Raw genomic sequence first — 18,365 nt, 5'->3', positions numbered from 1 at the left:
CTCTATATATGTACCACATCTTCTTTATCCATTCCTCTCTTGATGGACATTTAGCTTACTTCTATGTCTTAGATATTTATGTAGCGCTGCAGTAAACACCGGGGTGGATGTATCTTTTTTAATTATGGTTTTCTCTGAATGGATGTTCAGGAGTGGGATTGCTGGATTCTATGGTTATCTGACAGTGATGAGGGAATTGCTTTTCTTCTCTCTGGCCGGTATTTTTATACTTGCCTGGCCAACATTCCACTGTGGTTTTGTCTTTGCCCTTGCCATGGCAACTGGTTTGGGCTGGAATTGTCCCTTCCTGCATTACAGTTTATATCGATAACTGCACACCACTGTCTTTCTTATTTGCTCAATGCCCACCCTGGTGGCTCAGAGGGTAAAGCATCTGCCTGTGATGTAGGAGACCCAGGTTCAATCCCTGGATCAGGAAGATCCCCTGGAGAAGGAAATGGCACCCACTCCAGTATTCTTGCCTGGAGAATCCCATGGACAAAGGAGCCTGGTGGGCTACAGTCCATAGGGTTGCAAAGAGTTGGATGCAACTCAGCGACTACACTTTCTTTCACTTTCTTTTCTTTTCACACTTAAAGCAGGAAGTTTCTAGCAGGTGTACTTCTAAGGGTCTTCTCCAATAAGCTTTGGAAATATCTGCCACTAAGAAGCCAGGAATGACCCATCTGCTCTCTGTTTCTTTTTCTTTATTTTCTGTTTTCTGCCTCTCATGTTCTGTCCCTACAGAAATGGTAAAAAGGGACTATTTTCCTTAGATTTATTGAGACATGTAATTAACATATACAATGTGTTAGTTTCAGGTGTACATCATGATTTGATATGTTTATATTGAAAAACGATGACCACATAAGGTTAGTTAACACCCAACACCTAATGATAAAGTTTTATTTTCTTATGATGAGAACTTTTAAGATCTTCTATACAGTATTATGAACTTTAGTCACCCAGCTGTACATCACAGTCCCTTAACCTTTGTTTTATACCTGAAAGTTTGTGCCTTTTGACTGCCTTCATCCATTTTGTCCACCTTCTTATCTCCTAACTCTGGCAACCAGTGATCTGTATTCATGAGCTTGGTTTTTTAGATTCCACATATAAGTGAGAATATAATGAATTTGGTATTTGTCTTTTTCCATTTGGTTTGTATCATTTAGAGTAATGCACCCAAGTTTCATTGATGTATTTGCAAATGGAAGAATTTCCTTTTTATGGCTGAATAACATTCCAGTATGGAGACATTTATATAATATTTTCTTTAATCCATTGAAGGACACTTAGGTTATTTCCATGTCTTGGCTGTCATAAACAATGCTGCAACAAACAAGAGGATGCAGATCTTACTTTGAGATGATTATTTCATTTCTTTCAGATAAATACCCAGAAATAGAAATGCTGGATCATACGATAGTTATATTTTTAATATTTTGAGAAACCTCTATTTTGTTTTCTGTAGTGGTTGCACCAGTTTACATTTCCACTATAATACATGAGGATTCCCTTTTCTCCATACCCTCACCAGCACATGTTATCTCTTGTCTTTTTGGTGATAGCCATTCTGACAGAAGTGAGATGATATCTCCTGGTGGTTTTTGATTTGCATTTCCCTAATGATGAGTTATATGGAGCATCTCTTCATATGCTTGTTGACAATCTCTTTCTTTTCTGGAAAAAAAAGTCTGTTCAGTTTCTCTGCCCCAAAAGGGGACTTTAAAATGTACTCACAGATTGTGGTTGAGGTTGAAAATAGATGTCTCCGATTACAGTTTAAATACACATGGTACTCCTTCTGGAGCACTGTCCAATACCCCTTTCTCTGCAGTGAATCAGTGGACTTAGATATCTCCATGTCCTTATCATGGTCTGTTAGCATAAATGGTAATGAGAAATTATTCTGAACCTTGTAAAGAAAGAGTTAAGTTTAAGTCAATCATTACACAGTTACAAAGAGCCTTTCCAGCTCTTTCTCTACACTGTTGAAGGCTCCATCTCTCTTCGGTCAATGCTCACAGACCTTAAGGAGATCTGAAACTCTGAAAGTAGATCAATTCTACAGCATTCTGAGGACAATTTATCAGGTCCTAGGCCAAACAAGGCAGGCTGGGCACCAGGCAACAGGAGCCTCAGGGTCTCTGCTTATAGCTTAGAGAAATCTTACTTGCTCCTTGGTGCCAAGTATAACCAACCATCCTTAAACTGGATATGCCATACCCCCTGCTGTCTCTGAGTGTGTGCAGCCTCTCCAGGCTTCTTCAGGGCTTCTCAGATTGCACCAGTGGTAAAGAATTCACCTGCGATGCAGAAGACGCAAGTTAGCTCCCTGGGTGAGGAAGATCCCCTGGAGAAAGAAATGACAACCCACTCCAGTGTTCTTGCTTGGGAAGTCCCATGGACAGCAGAGACTAATGGGCTGCAGTCCATGGGGTCTCAAAAGAGTCAGACATGACTAAGCACGCATGCACACATGCACATACACACACACGCACGCACGCGCGCACACACACACACACAGAGGTTTCTTCAGGCTCATAAAGCTCTCTTAAAAGCATATGCTTGGGGCCTCCACATGTGCTTTTAAGGATTAGGGTGAAGCAAGTAAGCATTCATTTCAGGCACAAAATTTAAGAGGCACCCCACCAAGTCATCAAACTATATATTAAAACAGTGGGTTTTTTAAAATCAAAATTAATGCCCAAATTGCCTAGTAAATAGAACTCAAAGATTTTAAGCACAAAATCAGTTTTACTGATTTTTTCCTAAGGAGGACTTTAGCACAGCGCTGCTCCAGATCAATGCAGGCCTGGTATCCGATCTTACCTGGTAACAAGGACATTGGCTGGACAGGTAGTTGATCAGTCCCATAAAAATTAATATGATTTATGAGGCTCTAAGTATGGACCACTTTATGTGGATTATTTAAAGTAGATCATTTCCTTATCTTCAAAACAGAGATAACATAAGACAGAGACCCACTTAATAAGTGACAGGGTAGGGATTCCAATCCCACAACTGAGGTCCTGCACTCAACCACCTGTTTTGTACTGAGTCCCCATGCAGTCATTTTAAGCATCCTTAAAATCCGGGGCATATCTTCTGCTTTGTATACGCCAACGTATTCAGCAGCCACAGAGCTATAATTGTATTCTTAACAAGTGTAACTGGATGGAAACTAGGAAATTGGAGAGAACTCGAAAATAAAATTGTCATAGGGCCAGTATAAGATAGAGGGGAAAATTGTTCTCAAACCAGATGATGAGGCATTTCAACTCGTGACCAACTTTCAAGTTGAGGAATTTGTATTCTCTTACTTAGTTTTCAGCACCTGGAATTGTAGATACATTATCTATGTATTTCTGAGTCATTAATCTTTTCTAACGTCAAAGAAAACTCCTATCATGGAAGGAGATGCCCCTAGAGTATGGAGAATAGGTACCCATCTATGCATATCTATGGTAGGCACACAGAGATTGTGTCAGGCATGAAAGGAGAGCATAAATGTTAGCATCGGCCCTGCAGAGCAAGGCTGCCTCTCTGCAAAATGCTTTTGTTACCTATTATCACAGAAATGCTACTGGACCCAGGATATTAACCAAAAAGGCTTTCTTTGCGCACACACGTCTATGGTAGGGTTTCGTCCCCTAGTATCTTCCCATTGTCTTACAATCAGCTTGTTCATTTGTTTTCTGGTAACCAGAATGCTTTTTTCCACTTCACAACCATTTCATAATAATGCTGATGTTTGAACCATAGGGAGAACTCTGAATGGTTTACATACACTATCCCGGGTACATTTTCTACCTCATGGAGCTTTGCAAGTGATATAGAATAATTCCCTGTTTTTATAAAACACGCCCTTTCGTTTTGATTTCTTTTTGTCCAGCTTGAGTATTATTTTGGTGTAGAGTTCATACGTTACCTAAGGAACAGGCATTGGTGATTTTGCTGGTTTTAATTAAGCCCTTTTCAGCACGCTCAGGTGCTCTCATTCAAAGCTATCCATCACATCCAAGTGAATCAGGAGGCGAGCTTAACATGTGTTGAGTAGTGATCTTGTATTTGTGTTCATCTGCTCATCAAGGAGAAAAAAAAAAAGTCAATTTAAAGCAACAAGGGAGTGGCGATCTTTGTCTTTAAGGCAACAGTTGTATAATTGACCTCTTTTAGCATTTAATTTCTCAAGCCTCTAGGAAGCTTAATTTTGAACATCAAAGAGGTACCTGTGGAAAAAAAATACTGTTCCAGGCTAGTGAGTAAACAAATTACAGTTAATAGGGTCATTAGCTTTCATGGTAAAAATTTAGACTGGGTATTCCTTACTAACAGATATGGAAACTGTCAGGATGTAGGGTCTTTTGAAGCTGCTAAAAATAAAATTAGACTTGAGAATTTGACAAAACGTTCTATATTCTTTGCTGATGGCATTTCCTAGATTTAGACAGGGCTCGGGTTTTATAATGCTGATGTGTTTATGAAAATCCCTTCCTAGCCACAAATAATCCACGCTGATAAATGTATTCCTGTACATCCATGAATTATAGCGCTCTGTGGTTCTTGCCACACAGTAGCATGTCTCTCTGCCATCCAGGGTGCCAGCTGTGTAACAAAGTGCTGGGCTTCTAATTGCCCACAGCACAGAGTCCACAGCAATCTGCTTAAACACATGGTGTAATTCATGAAGATACAATGTGGGGGGTGGCAGGGAGAATTAATAAAAGAGTTTGTTTTGCATTAAACCTCAAGACGGGGTGAGCAAAAAAGATATTTAACATGAGGAAAAGCAAATATTTGCTAGCACTGACAAAGGAGATTTGCGGCAACGATTTAGACTTGAAGTCTGCAGCTGGTCAAGCACATCGGTGGTAAACCACCTTCTGACTGTGAGAGCTTATTGTACCAGCAGGATGCGGGAAGAGAGAACAACAATGAAAGCAAAGGCTTAAAGTCAAAGGAAAACTGAGGGAGGCAGAGACCGTGCAGTGCTCGGGTTTTTAAAATGTGTGCTTGCTTGCAGGGGTCGGGGGGTGGGGGTGGGCGCTGCACCTTGTAACTTAATTATGAATGCATTTTTCATGCATACTTGCTCTTTCTTCTCTGAAAATGAAGCATATTAAGGTGCCATTGTAGCTTTGCTTATAATTGGTACCCATCAGTTTTACAGAAGCATTAGTCTCCTTCAATCCCTTTGTTCATCTTGCTGCCTCTAGTAGAAGCAAAATGTCTTATTTCCATCTTACTGCTTGCTCCAAAACAAAGGACGCAAATATACGTAAAAATAAAACTTCGATAATTACTACTTAAACTTTTTACAGAGACGTAATTATTGCGCTAGGTTAGATCAGCAGTTCTGTTTTGTGACTTTATGCCTACAGGTGGTTGTGGCACACTATTTTTCTTCAGTGCTTGACTGTTTTTGTACTTACGGAGATTAAGAGCATCAAGGAATATTAACATATATTAAAAGGAATATTAACATATATTAATATATTAATAGCTTTCCTGAATAATTTGAATAATTTTGTTTTGTTTCTGCAAAGAGGAGGAAATATTAGCCATTGAACTCCCTGGATCCATATCTCTTTGTCATCACGGTATGAAAACTAGAAATACCACAAGGAGCAGAGGCTGCTGGAGCACAAACCTTGGTGAGAGGAGTTTAGCAAAACTTCCAGGATTCAAACCCAGACAGCACCCACCTGACCCATTTGGCACATGGAGGCGTCAGAATTGCTCAGGTCAGAATTTATGTCTTAGTTCCTAGTACACATGGTAATAAATACTCACCTGGAACTCGGGCCCATGAGGCTGCCTGATTTCTGAAGTTCTTTGTAAGTCTGGGTCAGCAAATGAAGCTTTAAGCTTTTCTACAATACGCTGGCAAACCCCCCAACCTCCATTCTCTTCGAGCTCTGCCATCCTTAGGGAGATAAACTCTGGGGAACCGTAAGTGCCTTAAATTTGCCACTTGTAAACAGCCTTATCATTGAATGTGGTACTGACACACCACTTCTGCACGATACAGCAAGGACCGGCGTCTGGAGATGCTGTGCTGTGTTGGCAAAAGGGAGAAAGTGCTGATGTGCATCCTGCTGCTGGATTTATGGCCTGAATTTTGGAATATTTCTGCCCACCCGATCCTGCTGTCACTTTTTTTCACTTTTGCCACTGTCAAAGGGTACTTGCTTATGTGATATCTCAAGAGTTGTGAGAAAGAGTATTTTGTAATAGCAGCAAATAACTACATGTAAACACAAAAAAGCCATACTTCTCTAAGAAAACCAAAAGCGATAGTTGCCTAAGTAGCTGCGTCCAAGAAAGCCGCAAAGGCTTTCAGCGAAGAGTGGCAGAGATTTAAAAAGAAAGAAAGAAAGAAAGACGGAAAAGTATTTTTCTAACAGATGGAGCTTTCTCTTTCAATATTCACCCAATGAAACTTACTTTATGGATAATATCACCCCTCCCCCACCCTCCCATGCAGGTGGAGACTTCCATCGGTCCACGCTGAACGCTAAACAATTTCACAACCCCAGAAGTTTCAAGCATCTGTGTGCTTTACCTGAATTAATGGTGGGGCTTAAATTAAAAGTAAATCATCAATCATCATTAATTATCCGTTCCACTGATGACTGCCCTTTCTTACACTTTAATCTTCATTAATGTAGAGGAAACGGAAAAATCCCAGAGGGCGTGCCCCAAGTGTTTCTGCGCTGCGAGTCTGTCTCTCCAGCACACTCAGCTGCTTCGGAAAAAGAGCGCTGCGAAATGGGAAGCCGATACCACCAGGGCTTTTTCTCTGAATGCTTCAAATGAAATCAAAGGGCTTCACCCGAGCAGCCCGGGGCCCAAAGCAACGTTCAGCGCTTTATGTCTGAGACCCTGGTGCTCTGTCACTGGAACATCTCGGGCTGCACTTGAACTTGTCCCGTAAAACGCGTGCCTCCTGGACGGAGCTGCACGAAAGCGTCTCCATGCCAGACGTGCCTCTCTCACGCTTTGTTATGAGCTATTCTGAGCAAAAATAACTCTTAAGAATACCATGAGCTTCTTGCTGGTCTCGTTAAATATATAAGCTGTGTAAGTGCTGTCTGGTGTATAAAAATTGCTTGCAGTTAGGTTACCTGAAATAGTTTTCCTCGCACAGGGAAAGGGAAAACGTGAAGCTCTCTTGATGAGCCCTGCAATGAATGGTGGGTTTGGTGCGGAAGCTTCCCGCGTTGCTTTGTGTGATATTCCCTCTACTGCAGGATGCAGGTGCTTGGCATGTGTGATCCTAACTCAATAGCAAATGATTTTACTGTATACAGCAACATCCTTAAACATTGGAGGCACTTGGACTCAGCCTGTCCCGGTGGCGAAACGAATCTCCAGCTAAATGGGAAGCGGTACTGTCCGTTTCTCAACATTTGACGGCTTCACTTGCCGTTTTCCTCTGCTTATTCCCCCACCAGCCATTATCAAGCAAGTATGAAAGGGTCCATCCGACCCCATGTGTGCTGAAAGTAACGTAAGTAACGAATGTGAGGAGAGTATAGTGCTTGGCTTGGTGTTATTTCCAAGGGGAAAGAATACATCATTATACTTAACATAGCAGTGTGCCACGGTGGACATGCTCTTACCTCACTGAGAGGGTCCTGCAAAAATCTAATAGTATTCCTTAAAGCCTGAAGACGTTCTGTGCTTCTGCACATATCCCAAGAAGGAGATTACTTTTATTATCCATTCTTGAGCTTTTTAAATGTTCTGACGTGATTAGAGTAATCTGAGGAAAATTATTCTGTTGCACCCTGATTAGTGGAGCTAATCTTCCAGAAAGAGCCTCCAACCTTTTCGCAACATCTTTCTTTTAAAAAATGGTAATTATTAGGAGAACAGTTTCAGTTTATCTTTCATTAGTAACAGAAAGGAGGAGACCCAATCTCCTCAGAACACTGAGCCTATGTATAAGAAAACCCGTACCTTTGAAGACATGGATAAACAAGTTTGGTGTCTGTTCTTCTGTCCAGTCTGTGGTCATCTCAGACTACGGTGGAGGAGGTGGTTTTCAGAACTGTTTCCAGAAGCAAGAGGGAGAGAGAGGGAAACGACCAGAAATCAGAAGGGTCTCTGATGCAGTCATCAGTGCTCTCCTAGCGATAAACAATCCAGCATCCCTGGGAGATGGGATTGTACATTATCTGCATATTCTTCTTTGGTTAATTCTGGAACTTGATTCACGTGCTCCCAAATGTCCTGGCCCCGCCATGTCTATGATAAATGGATAAATTGGCATCCAGCGTGTGTCTGTAAAGCAAGCTCTAACTGAGAGGAGAGTATGGTGCTCTTCTCCCAGGGATCGGGTGTCTTCACAGACATCCCTTGAGCGCCACAAAGTGGTTTCAACCTTCAAAAGTATCAGATGCTTTGGTGTACTTAGAGCAAAGCCACACGAAGTCACATCCTACAGGATTCAAACGGTGACAGACAAGAGCCCAGTCATCTCTGAAGAGCTTTCATTTGACAAAAGGGGAAAGGAAACAGGTCTTTGTTGGTGGCCCTCTTTTTTTCTTTAAGAAACAAAAGAAGGTTCGATTTTTCTCTTTCTTTTTTCCTCTCCATTCTACACTCCCAGAATTCCACATGGTTTGGCGGCGGAAGACAAAGGCCGCTAGGTCCCTTGTCACTCACGACATAGACCTCTTAAAACCATGCACAATTTTCTTTGGAAAGATGCACCTGGGACAGTGTGAGGGGACAGTACAGGAAGGCATTTCCACAGTGTTATTGGTTTTAAGAGTATGGAATTCTTTCATCCCTAACTTTACAAATAGGGATCTCAATGGGTTAATGAGTCACCAGTTTATCACAGGACAAGTAGAAAATATGTCAAATCGGTGACTCATTTCCTATTTTTTGGTGTTTACTAGGAAACAATTCCATACCAAGCACACCTGTTTAACAAATACATAAGTCATTGGAAAGATTTAAAAGGAGCAAAAATAAACTCACAATTCCTTTCCTCTTCTTTGGGATGAAACCACAGGTTTGCAGGCGGCTGTAGTCTATGCCTTGCTTTAACTAGGAGTGAAAAGAGGCTATTTGATTCATCAGTTCATAGCAGGTTTTATGCATTAAATTTACTTTTACAAAATCCAAAAGTTATTCTTATCCATATCTCTCAGTTTGACTGATTAATTATCTATGGTTCCCCAGCACATACCATGATCACAGTAATGTTCTTTGGAGATATAATCATCAAAGAGCATCCTTTGGTTAGTGTGGTACATGAGAAGGGCATAAATAATGAAACAGAACAGGGGCCATTAATTCGTTCTGTTTTGTTTTCAGTGCTTGGAGGTTGGTTTACCAGGTAGGGGGTATGGAGCAGTTGGGGAGTGGATGGGAGGAGGCGGGCGATGGAACTGTGTATCAGGATTTTGCACTGTTCCCTTCAGCCAGCCCTGCTCTTTGGACCAGGAGCCCTGAAGCTCTGGCAAGCCTGGAGGGCTTAGAAGTTCTCATTTTGACTTGCCAAGCTTTGGGTATTCCCGGAGCATAGAACTCTCATTTGGAGCTGAATACGTGTTTCTCCAACATCAGATGACTGGAAGAAACTGCTTGCCTGTGACTTAGATGGTTTACATTTTAACCCATTGTTTAAGGCTGATCTTTAGGCAATTTTCCTTTTAATTGAAAAGTTTGACATATTGGATTGCTAATCAAGAATGCAGAAACACAGGGCACAGAGCAAAGCTTGCAAAACCTCTGCGCATGCCCCTGACTTTTGTCGAGGTTGGAGAGTTACTAGCTGAGTTTACGGGGCCTACTTCTATTGTGTCTCATTCTTGGGAAGCCCTCACTCACATTCTGTCACATTTCTGTCAAGAAATTGACAGGTTGAGTCTTTGTAATATCCCTCTGCCTGTTTACCTGTGTTTCCGTTTTTCCAAGACTTGAGTATTTCCATTGTAGAGATATTTTAGAACCAAATTACTGTTGACCAGCTTGTTGAATAGGGGTTGCCTTGTCTCCAGCGCAGCAGTCAAAGGCTGGGGCCTGGCAGGTCATTTCTGCCACGTACTCGCAGGAGCAGCTGGGTTAGGGCCCTCAGGCAGAGCTGAACTGTCCTCTCCTCACATCTCCCAGTGGGTAATTAAGTGCTACACTGCTCCAGCCTGCTAAGGAAATGTCAGCCCTACTCCTGGGTTGATTATTATTTCTTTTTTCTCTAGTGGAAGAGAGAATAGCACAATAGGTCTTAACCAAACAATGTTAAGTCCAGGGCACTTGAGAGCAAGCCTGTTTCCCAAGATCTCTGAATTTAGCCTTCCCAAGCAGTCCTAAACCAAAATCCTCAAAGGGAGCATTACTATAACAAGCTCAAGGAAACCCAGGTCAGAGAGTGGAGTTAATGTCATATACCTTTGGCATAGTCTTGAATTTACAGGATTGGTTCCTTTCCCTGGTTGCAGGAAATCACTCTTTTTAACCTTCGGAGAAAATGATTTCTGTGGAATCTAATCCATTTGGCTTGATAATTTTAAAGCCACCTAAAAGCAAGGAGGAAAAGAAAGAAATCACTTAAACAAGAAACCGAATAGAAAATTGGTGAATCCGTCTTAAAGCCCCAGAGGGCTCCCCATATGAGATCTGCCAGTCCTGCATTTTTTGACCCTGTCACAGTTTTTTATTCGACAGGTAAAGCAACATGCCTTTTTTTTTTCTTCAGGTGTAAATTCCACTTCACTGGATGTGCTCAACCTGTAGCCTGAAGAGGTTAGGAAGTTTTATAATGTAATTCAGAAGTAAAGCTCAGCCCAGGTTTTGTCTGATCGCCATGTATTTAAAGGGCTTTTCTTACCCATCCGTTGCATGCCGTCTTAGTGGCCACACAGCTTCTTCTTTCTCTGTGCAAGGACTTCTAACCAACAGCATTTTGAGACTCTCTGTGTTGTTAAGGTGGTAGTGTGTAGGTGTTCTTTGTATTGTTACAGTAGGGGTGGTGTAGGAACTGAATGAGTATAGTGGACGAAGTTCTTTGAGTGTAAGTCATTTTCCTCCTGTTTCCTTTGGATGTTCTTTCCCACCTTCTCTCCCGTGTGTTTCTTTCTCAGGTTCAAAGTCAGTTCGTTCATCTCTGTCTTTCCAGTAGTCGTAAAAGCGTACCACTCTGATGACTGTCTGGTTCCAAGTGCTGCTTCCGTCGTGGTCCCGGGACCCTCCCCCTCGGTCATCCTGGCTCAGGGACAGAGCCCCGGGATTCCCTTTCCAAGAATACCTTTGCCGAAACATATCTCCTTGACCCCTTTCTACCACTGGCACTCTTGTGTTTGCAGAGAAAGCTTTTGTGTTTGGGAAGTGTTAAATGTGATTTTCCAAGAGAAAATTTTAGAAGTATCTGACCAACTCTGCTGATGGCTTACTGCGAATGGAGTCCCAAGTAAGCACTTTATCTGTCTCAACATGTGATGGGCTAAAACGTTGAAATACACTTTTAAAATTAAGAAAAAAAAAAAAACCTGCTGTAAAATAACAAATTGAGAAGTTGGAAAACATAAATATATATGTTTGTTTATACATATTAAGAATAAATAAAAACATTCAGAATTCTACCACCAGGGATATTACATTTTATATGGTATGTGACATGTGAAGTCACTCTGTTGTGTCCAACTCTTTGTGACCCCATGGATTGTAGCCCACCAGGCTCCTCTGTCCATGGGATTCTCCAGGCAAGAACTGGAGTGGGTTGGTATATTTGCTTGCAATATTTTTAATGTGATATATGTACATACACTTGACATTTTCAACTATAAAGTAATTTGTAGATTACCTTGCTTTTTATTTAGCCTTATATTAAGCCTTATACTTCTGAGTTATGCTCTTTAAAAATATGATTTTAAAAGCTGAATAATATTCTATTGTGTAACTGTACTATAATGTATTGAAAAAATTATTTTTGTATAGAGAGGTAGGTTTAAAATGAAGAACCTAATACTTAATCTTTATACATATCTTTTTTAGGAAAAAATTAATTATAGGAATAAAATAAATATTAGGAGTAATTATTAGGAAAAAATTAAAATAGAATTCTGTCAGATGAAAACAAACTGATTTCAAATATAATTTCACAATCTAGATATATAACATATGCTCTGTTATGTCAAACTTTCCTTTTTCGATATATATCTTGCCTAATACAGTAATTAAAAATAAAGTCATTTAATTTCTACAAAGTACAGCATTTTTTAACAACAGAATCTCATTTATATTTATTGAATTTAGAAGAAAATATGGGAAAATATAAAGCAAACTGCTAATAATTATTAGGGTAATTAGGTAGCTATGAACTTTCATTTTCTATTTTATTCAGTCTACATTATTTGAGTTTTATTGGGATAAGCTTTACCAATTAAAAAAGATATTTTTACTTTGAACAATAAAATTTGTAAGCCTACTTCCTTTTGAAATATTTACTTTTTTTAATTTTGAAAGTTATATATAAATACATACTTTGTGTTAAAATTTCAAAAAATATGGACAAAGTTTTTCTTCTTAACCAACCCAAGATAACTACTGCTATGAGTTGATAAGTTTACCTCCAGGCTTATTTCCATGCATTTATCCTCATTTACAAAGGATTTATTATAATAAATAACTTTCAGTCCAAGTATTGGTTTAAAATCATTCTTCTTAATCCTGAAAAAATAAGTCTTGTCTTTACTAAAAATAAGTGCTACTTTGATAACTAGAAAAGGTAACCTTTAGCATAGTGCTAGACTTTTGACAAACAAAATTTAAAATATTTACAGGAGGGAGTCATGACTTTTTTGTATAAATGTGGCTCACAAAACACAGGAAAGCCTAAGCACCTGGATTTTTCACTTGTAACAACACTAATAACAGCTAATATTTATTGAATTCTTATGAGCATCAGGCACTGTTTGAAGTGTTGTGAATGCATTAAGCCATCAGATCCTCATAATCCGATGAGGAAGATTAAATTACTGAGCCCCTTTTGCAAATAAGGAAGGTGGGGCTCAGGGAGGTTAAGTAACTTTCACAAAGAACAATGTTTGAAGGAGTGGTTTTCAACCCAGAAAGTCTAGGCTCACAGACTGTGCTTTTACCACTACACAGTCTTGCGCCCCAGTATAAGAGTGTGTGTGTGTGTGTGACAAATGTTCATAGGATCAGAGGCTGCTCCTTCTGAAAGATGTGAAAGGGTCTTATATTTCATAATATATGTAGTCAAACACACATGCACACACACGTGTATAGGTATGTGTGTATATAATGTACATATCATTATGTATATGTAATATAGGTATACATTTAATTACGTGTAAGTAGTATAAACATATAAGAACTATTTTACATCTATAATCATTCCATTTGATATGTTTAAGGAGTTTTACTCACATTACCCCATCTATGGGGAAGGCACAGTAGAGAGTATTGAACCCATTGTACAGGTGAGAAAAACAAGCTCGTGGAGAGTAAATTACCATACCCAGCACCTGAGAGCTGGGGAGGCAGAGTGGGAATTAGAGCCCACATCTTCTGACTTTAAATCCATAGCTGCTTCTACCCACCTCTTCTAAAGTATCCAAAGACATGACTAGAAACTAATGAGCAGCAGTTAGGGAAAAGGATCTGCCTCTGTTTAGATCTAGACATTTTTAGAAAAGAGGAGGGAATGGCAGAACTGCTTTTCTGAAGATGAACAGAAAACACAGGAGGAAGAACTCACTTCAAGTTTTGCTTGACTCTCTCCCCTAAGAAGGCTTAACTTCACACAAAAAAACAGAGAAAATTGAAGTGAGAAGCTAAATACCAAAGTCTGAATTCCTTTTGAGAAACAAGAGAACTTACAACTGACAGCCTTAGATAAATATAGTCACATTTGGTGGTGATGGGGTAATTGTGATTAATCACAGTATAATATAAATTATTTCTAATGACACTAGGTAAACAGATGCTGTGATAATAGCTCACCTGGAAATGAAGATTCTGCTTACTGATCAGATAACATAAGGCCGCAGGCACTGCATTTACACTGAGTGGTTCCTTGGCGCATTTACCCACCCCTGTGGCCAGAGGCAAACATTGATAGGCCCAATACTTGGGACCAGAGCTCAGCTGTCACAGTGCTGAGGACATAGCAGGAAAAATGTTTGCTGAATTAAGTTCAATTGGACTGAAACTTTCATGAGGTTGTCCATGCACAGAAGTTCTCTTCCTCCAAAATGCGATCTTTCTACACAGCCTTTAGACCAAAGTTACCACAAATTTGTCTTGAAACAAAAAACAAATAATAATTAGAAATAGGACACACAAAAAAAATCATATTTATACCATAAAGATGTGCTCTTCTCTTAATACTGTGATCTTCATAAACTAGAAGAACAACTGTGTACAATTAGATTTTAATTTATGCTGCAAATGAAAAAGTACTTTTTTAAAAGTAGCATTTTAAGTGTCAGAGGAAAGGCATATTAAACTATTATTTCTTTCTCGATGATCATAAAAACATGCATTCTGAAATCAGGACAGCTAGATGCTTAAAAGTCCTACATATAGGGTTATAAATAAGATAAATGAATAATTGAAATTTTGCATTATGTGGCACCCATAGATTAATTTTTGCAAGGGAACTTATTTCCAGTAATGATCTTAGGAAGTGATCCCTCATTAGTAGCTGTCAGTAAAGAAAGGTGGCCAGCCTTTATCACGTACATAAAGTGGCAAAGCTGAATTCTCACTAATTTTTCTTAAGACTATTTTACAGATAATTCATCCACTTTAACAAACCAAGCTGATCCTAAGGTTGATCCTGCTGACAGAATATAAAAAGGCTTTTTTTTTCCCCTCATTGCTACCAAGCATAGAAGTTATTAATTCAAACAACTGATAATGAGTTTTAAGGAGACACATACTGTGTAACATGGAAAATAATGCATCATTTTTGTCAAATTCTGTAAAAAATTTAATCTACAAAACAGACATAACCATTAAAGCAAAACTGATCATTAATGGATACTGATTTAACAACAAAGTTATCGCCTATTCACATGTTATATCCTTTGGAGGGGTAACTGTGTGTGTGTTCCCATATGCGTGTGTTACACAGTTATAAAAATTCAACTAGTCTCAAAAGTTATTTCTCCTAAGGCCTATAGTCATCATGCCAGTTCCGTGTTTCACAAATTAGTAGCTTTTAGAAGTAGCTTTTGCTACCTTTTTTTTTTTTTTAATGGTAGGTCTATTGTTCAGGTCTTATGCTGATACCATCCCAATGACTTTTAGAGTGTATCATGTCTTTTTATCCGTAATGAATGACTATTAGCATCAATTTTTATTACATTCAAAATAACCATCAATTTCTCCTTCAATTACATGTTTAAATGTCATGTGGTTATGTACTACCTCATGAATTAGATAGCAATCAGAACCAGAGTGACTTTAAATTGAACTGACCCATACAAGATAAGTGGTCTGAATTATAGAGAAAAGAAAGAGGGCAGGGGGACAGATTTACAGGGATCATCTGAGAAGAGAAAGAAGGGATGGGTACAGGAGGGACTTCCAAAGACAAGTGCCAGAGGAAATTTCTGCCTTCCTCAATTTTGGGCTTAGCCTTGATGCTAATACGTGTCAAGAGATCGACGCATACACATCCCCGAGTCCATCTCTGCCGACACGGTTGGCTCCCTGCTCTTCCTGTCCCACACACAATGTCTTTTAGAGGGAGCACATGAAAAGCCCTGTTACATTTTAAACCACGAGTTTACATACAGGGTGTGAACTTTAGCCAGTTATTTACTGAGCGCCCACCAGTTCCAGATATTGTCGTCAGCTCTGGGAATCCAGCAAACAAGACATCTGGGATTCTGACTTTATGGGGCTTTCAGTATAATGGGGAAGAAAGGCATTAAACAAATAATTGTGGATGTTAAGTGCTATAGAGGAGAAGCCAGGCTGCTGTGGAGAAGTGAAACAGACAGGTGAGCACGGAAGGGACTGGGGAGAAAGCTTCTGCAGGCACTGCCACTGAGGCAGAAACCTGAAGCATGGAGCAGAGTTCTCGGTAATGGCTCCACCGCTATTTAGTTCTCAACTCCAAAAGGTGCCATTAACCTTAACCATGATACAAATACATGGATCCCCATCTGTAATTGCATCCTGACTGCCCACTACTGCCTCTGAGGATGAGTAGGAGTTAGTTAACTGATTAGCAGAAGAGGTGGGGAGAAAATTGTTACATAAAGAAGAGCATTACATCCCTGGGGTAAGAAGAAGCAGAGTGGCTGCAAGAGAAAGTAGGAAACCCAAAGGCTGAGTTTAGCATACAATGTTATAGATTCATCTTTTTCTTCTAAAATAAATTGAAAGTCCATTTACATGAAGTGCATTGAAAATGTTACTTAGAATTAAGATCTAATTTCAGGAGGACAAAATTGGATGTGGGGGTTAAGGTTTAGATTTAACAGTAATGCCGAGAACTGGTTGTTGACCAGGATTATTACCATAACAAAATTCTAGCCAAAACTACAATGTATACTACTTGGGTATGGGAAGTAAGAAATAGCAATGAATCAAGAATGATGCTAAACACCTATGGTCAATTAATCTTTAACAAGAGAGGCCAGAATATATAAAATGAGGGAAACACAGTACCTTCGGCAAGTTATGTTGGGAAAGCTGGATGACCAAATGTACATCAAAAGAGTTAGAACACACCCTCATACCATACACAAAAATAAATTTGAAATGGCATAAAAGCTTAAGTATAAGACATAAAACTCCTAGAAGAGAACATAGGCAAAATATTCTCTGGCATAAATTGTACCAATGTTTTCTGAGGTCAGTCTACCAGGCAATAAAAATAAAAGCAAAAATAAATGAGACTTAATCAAACTAATAAGCTTTTGTGCAGCAAAGGAAACCATAGACAATACAAAAAGACAGTCGGCAGAACAAGAGAAGATATTTATAAATGATGTGACCAACAAAGGTTTAATACCCAAAATATACAAATGGGGGCTTTCCTGGTGATCTAGCAGTGAAGACTTTGCCTTTCAACTCAGGGAGTGTGTCTGACCCCTGGTTGGGGAGCTGAGATCCTATGTGCCTTGTAACCAAAAACCCAAAACAGAAACTATACTGTAACACATTCAATAAAGAATTTAAAGAAAATGGTAAACATAAAATCTTTTAAATATATATGTATATATTAACAGCTCATAAATGCTAATGAAAAAAATAGGCAGAATACCTAAATAGATAGTTCTCAAGAGACAACATACAGATGACCAATAGACAAATGAAAATATGTATTTCTCTAATAATTAGCTAATTAATGATGTTGGACAAGTCAAAGCTACAATGAGGTACCACTTCACACTAGTCAGAATGGCCATCATGTAAAAGTCTACAAACAACAAATACTGGAGAGTGTGTAGAGAAAAGGAAACCTTCCTATACTATTGGTAGGAATATAAATTGATGCAGTCACTATGAAAAATGTTATGGAAAGTTCCTCAAAAAACTAAAAACAGAGTCGCCATATGATACAGCAATCCCGCTTCTGGGAGTATACTTGGAGAAAATTCTAATTTGAAAAGATGTAAGCATCCCTATGTTCAAAGCACACTATTTATAATAGCCAAAACATGGTAGCAGCCTAAGTGTCCTTCAATAGAAGAAAAGATAAAGAAGGTGTATGTACAATATACATGTTCTATGGTGTATCTCATATATATATACTTAGAATATTAGCCATAAAAAAGAATGAAATGAAGTCATTTGCAAAATCATGGATGCTGCTGCTGCTGCTGCTAAGTCACTTTAGTCGTGTCCAACTCTGTGTGACCGCATGGACTTCAGCCTACCAGGCTTCTCCGTCCATGGGATTCTCCAGGCAAGAACACTGGAGTGGGTTGCCATTTCCTTCTCCAGTGCATGAAAGTGGCAAGTGAAAGTGAAGTCACTCAGTCGTGTCTGACTCTTAGTGACCCCATGGACTGCAGCCTACCAGGCACCTCCATCCATGGGATTTTCCAGGCAACAGTACTGGAGTGGGGTGCCATTGCCTTCTCCCAAAATCATGGATAGACCTAGAGATTATCATACTAAGGGATGTGAGTCAGGAATACAAAGAGCAATGTCATGATATCATTTATATGTGGAATCTACAATATAAACTTATCTACATAATAGAAATAAACTCATGCATAGAGACAGACGTAGTTGTCAAGGAAGAGGGAGGTAAAGGGAGGGATGGGATGGGGATTTGGGACTAGCAGATGCGAACTATTATATATAGAAGGGATAAACATCAAGGTTTTATTGTCTAGCACAGGAAACTATGT

At 39.4% G+C, this 18,365-nt stretch overlaps 1 long non-coding RNA gene across 2 annotated transcripts; it reads right to left on the bottom strand.

Annotated features, from left to right (window-relative positions):
- Positions 1–746: 746 nt before the first annotated feature.
- LOC129643206 (uncharacterized) lies at positions 747–6,701 on the bottom strand. Of its 2 annotated transcripts, none has more exons than XR_008710148.1 (3): positions 5,800–6,038; positions 3,935–4,084; positions 747–2,309 (listed from the first exon to the last, which is right to left on the bottom strand). It is a non-coding gene; the product is annotated as an uncharacterized LOC129643206 (long non-coding RNA). The 2 variants fall into 2 exon arrangements; XR_008710147.1 differs by lacking the exon at positions 5,800–6,038 and adding an exon at positions 6,572–6,701 and having other exon boundaries at positions 748–2,309.
- Positions 6,702–18,365: the final 11,664 nt, after the last annotated feature.

Source organism: Bubalus kerabau, chromosome 2, assembly GCF_029407905.1.
Source record: "Bubalus kerabau isolate K-KA32 ecotype Philippines breed swamp buffalo chromosome 2, PCC_UOA_SB_1v2, whole genome shotgun sequence".
Lineage (NCBI taxonomy): Eukaryota > Metazoa > Chordata > Mammalia > Artiodactyla > Bovidae > Bubalus > Bubalus kerabau.
The sequence above is the reverse complement of the archived record's forward strand: the minus strand, read 5'-3'. Positions and strand labels throughout refer to the sequence as shown.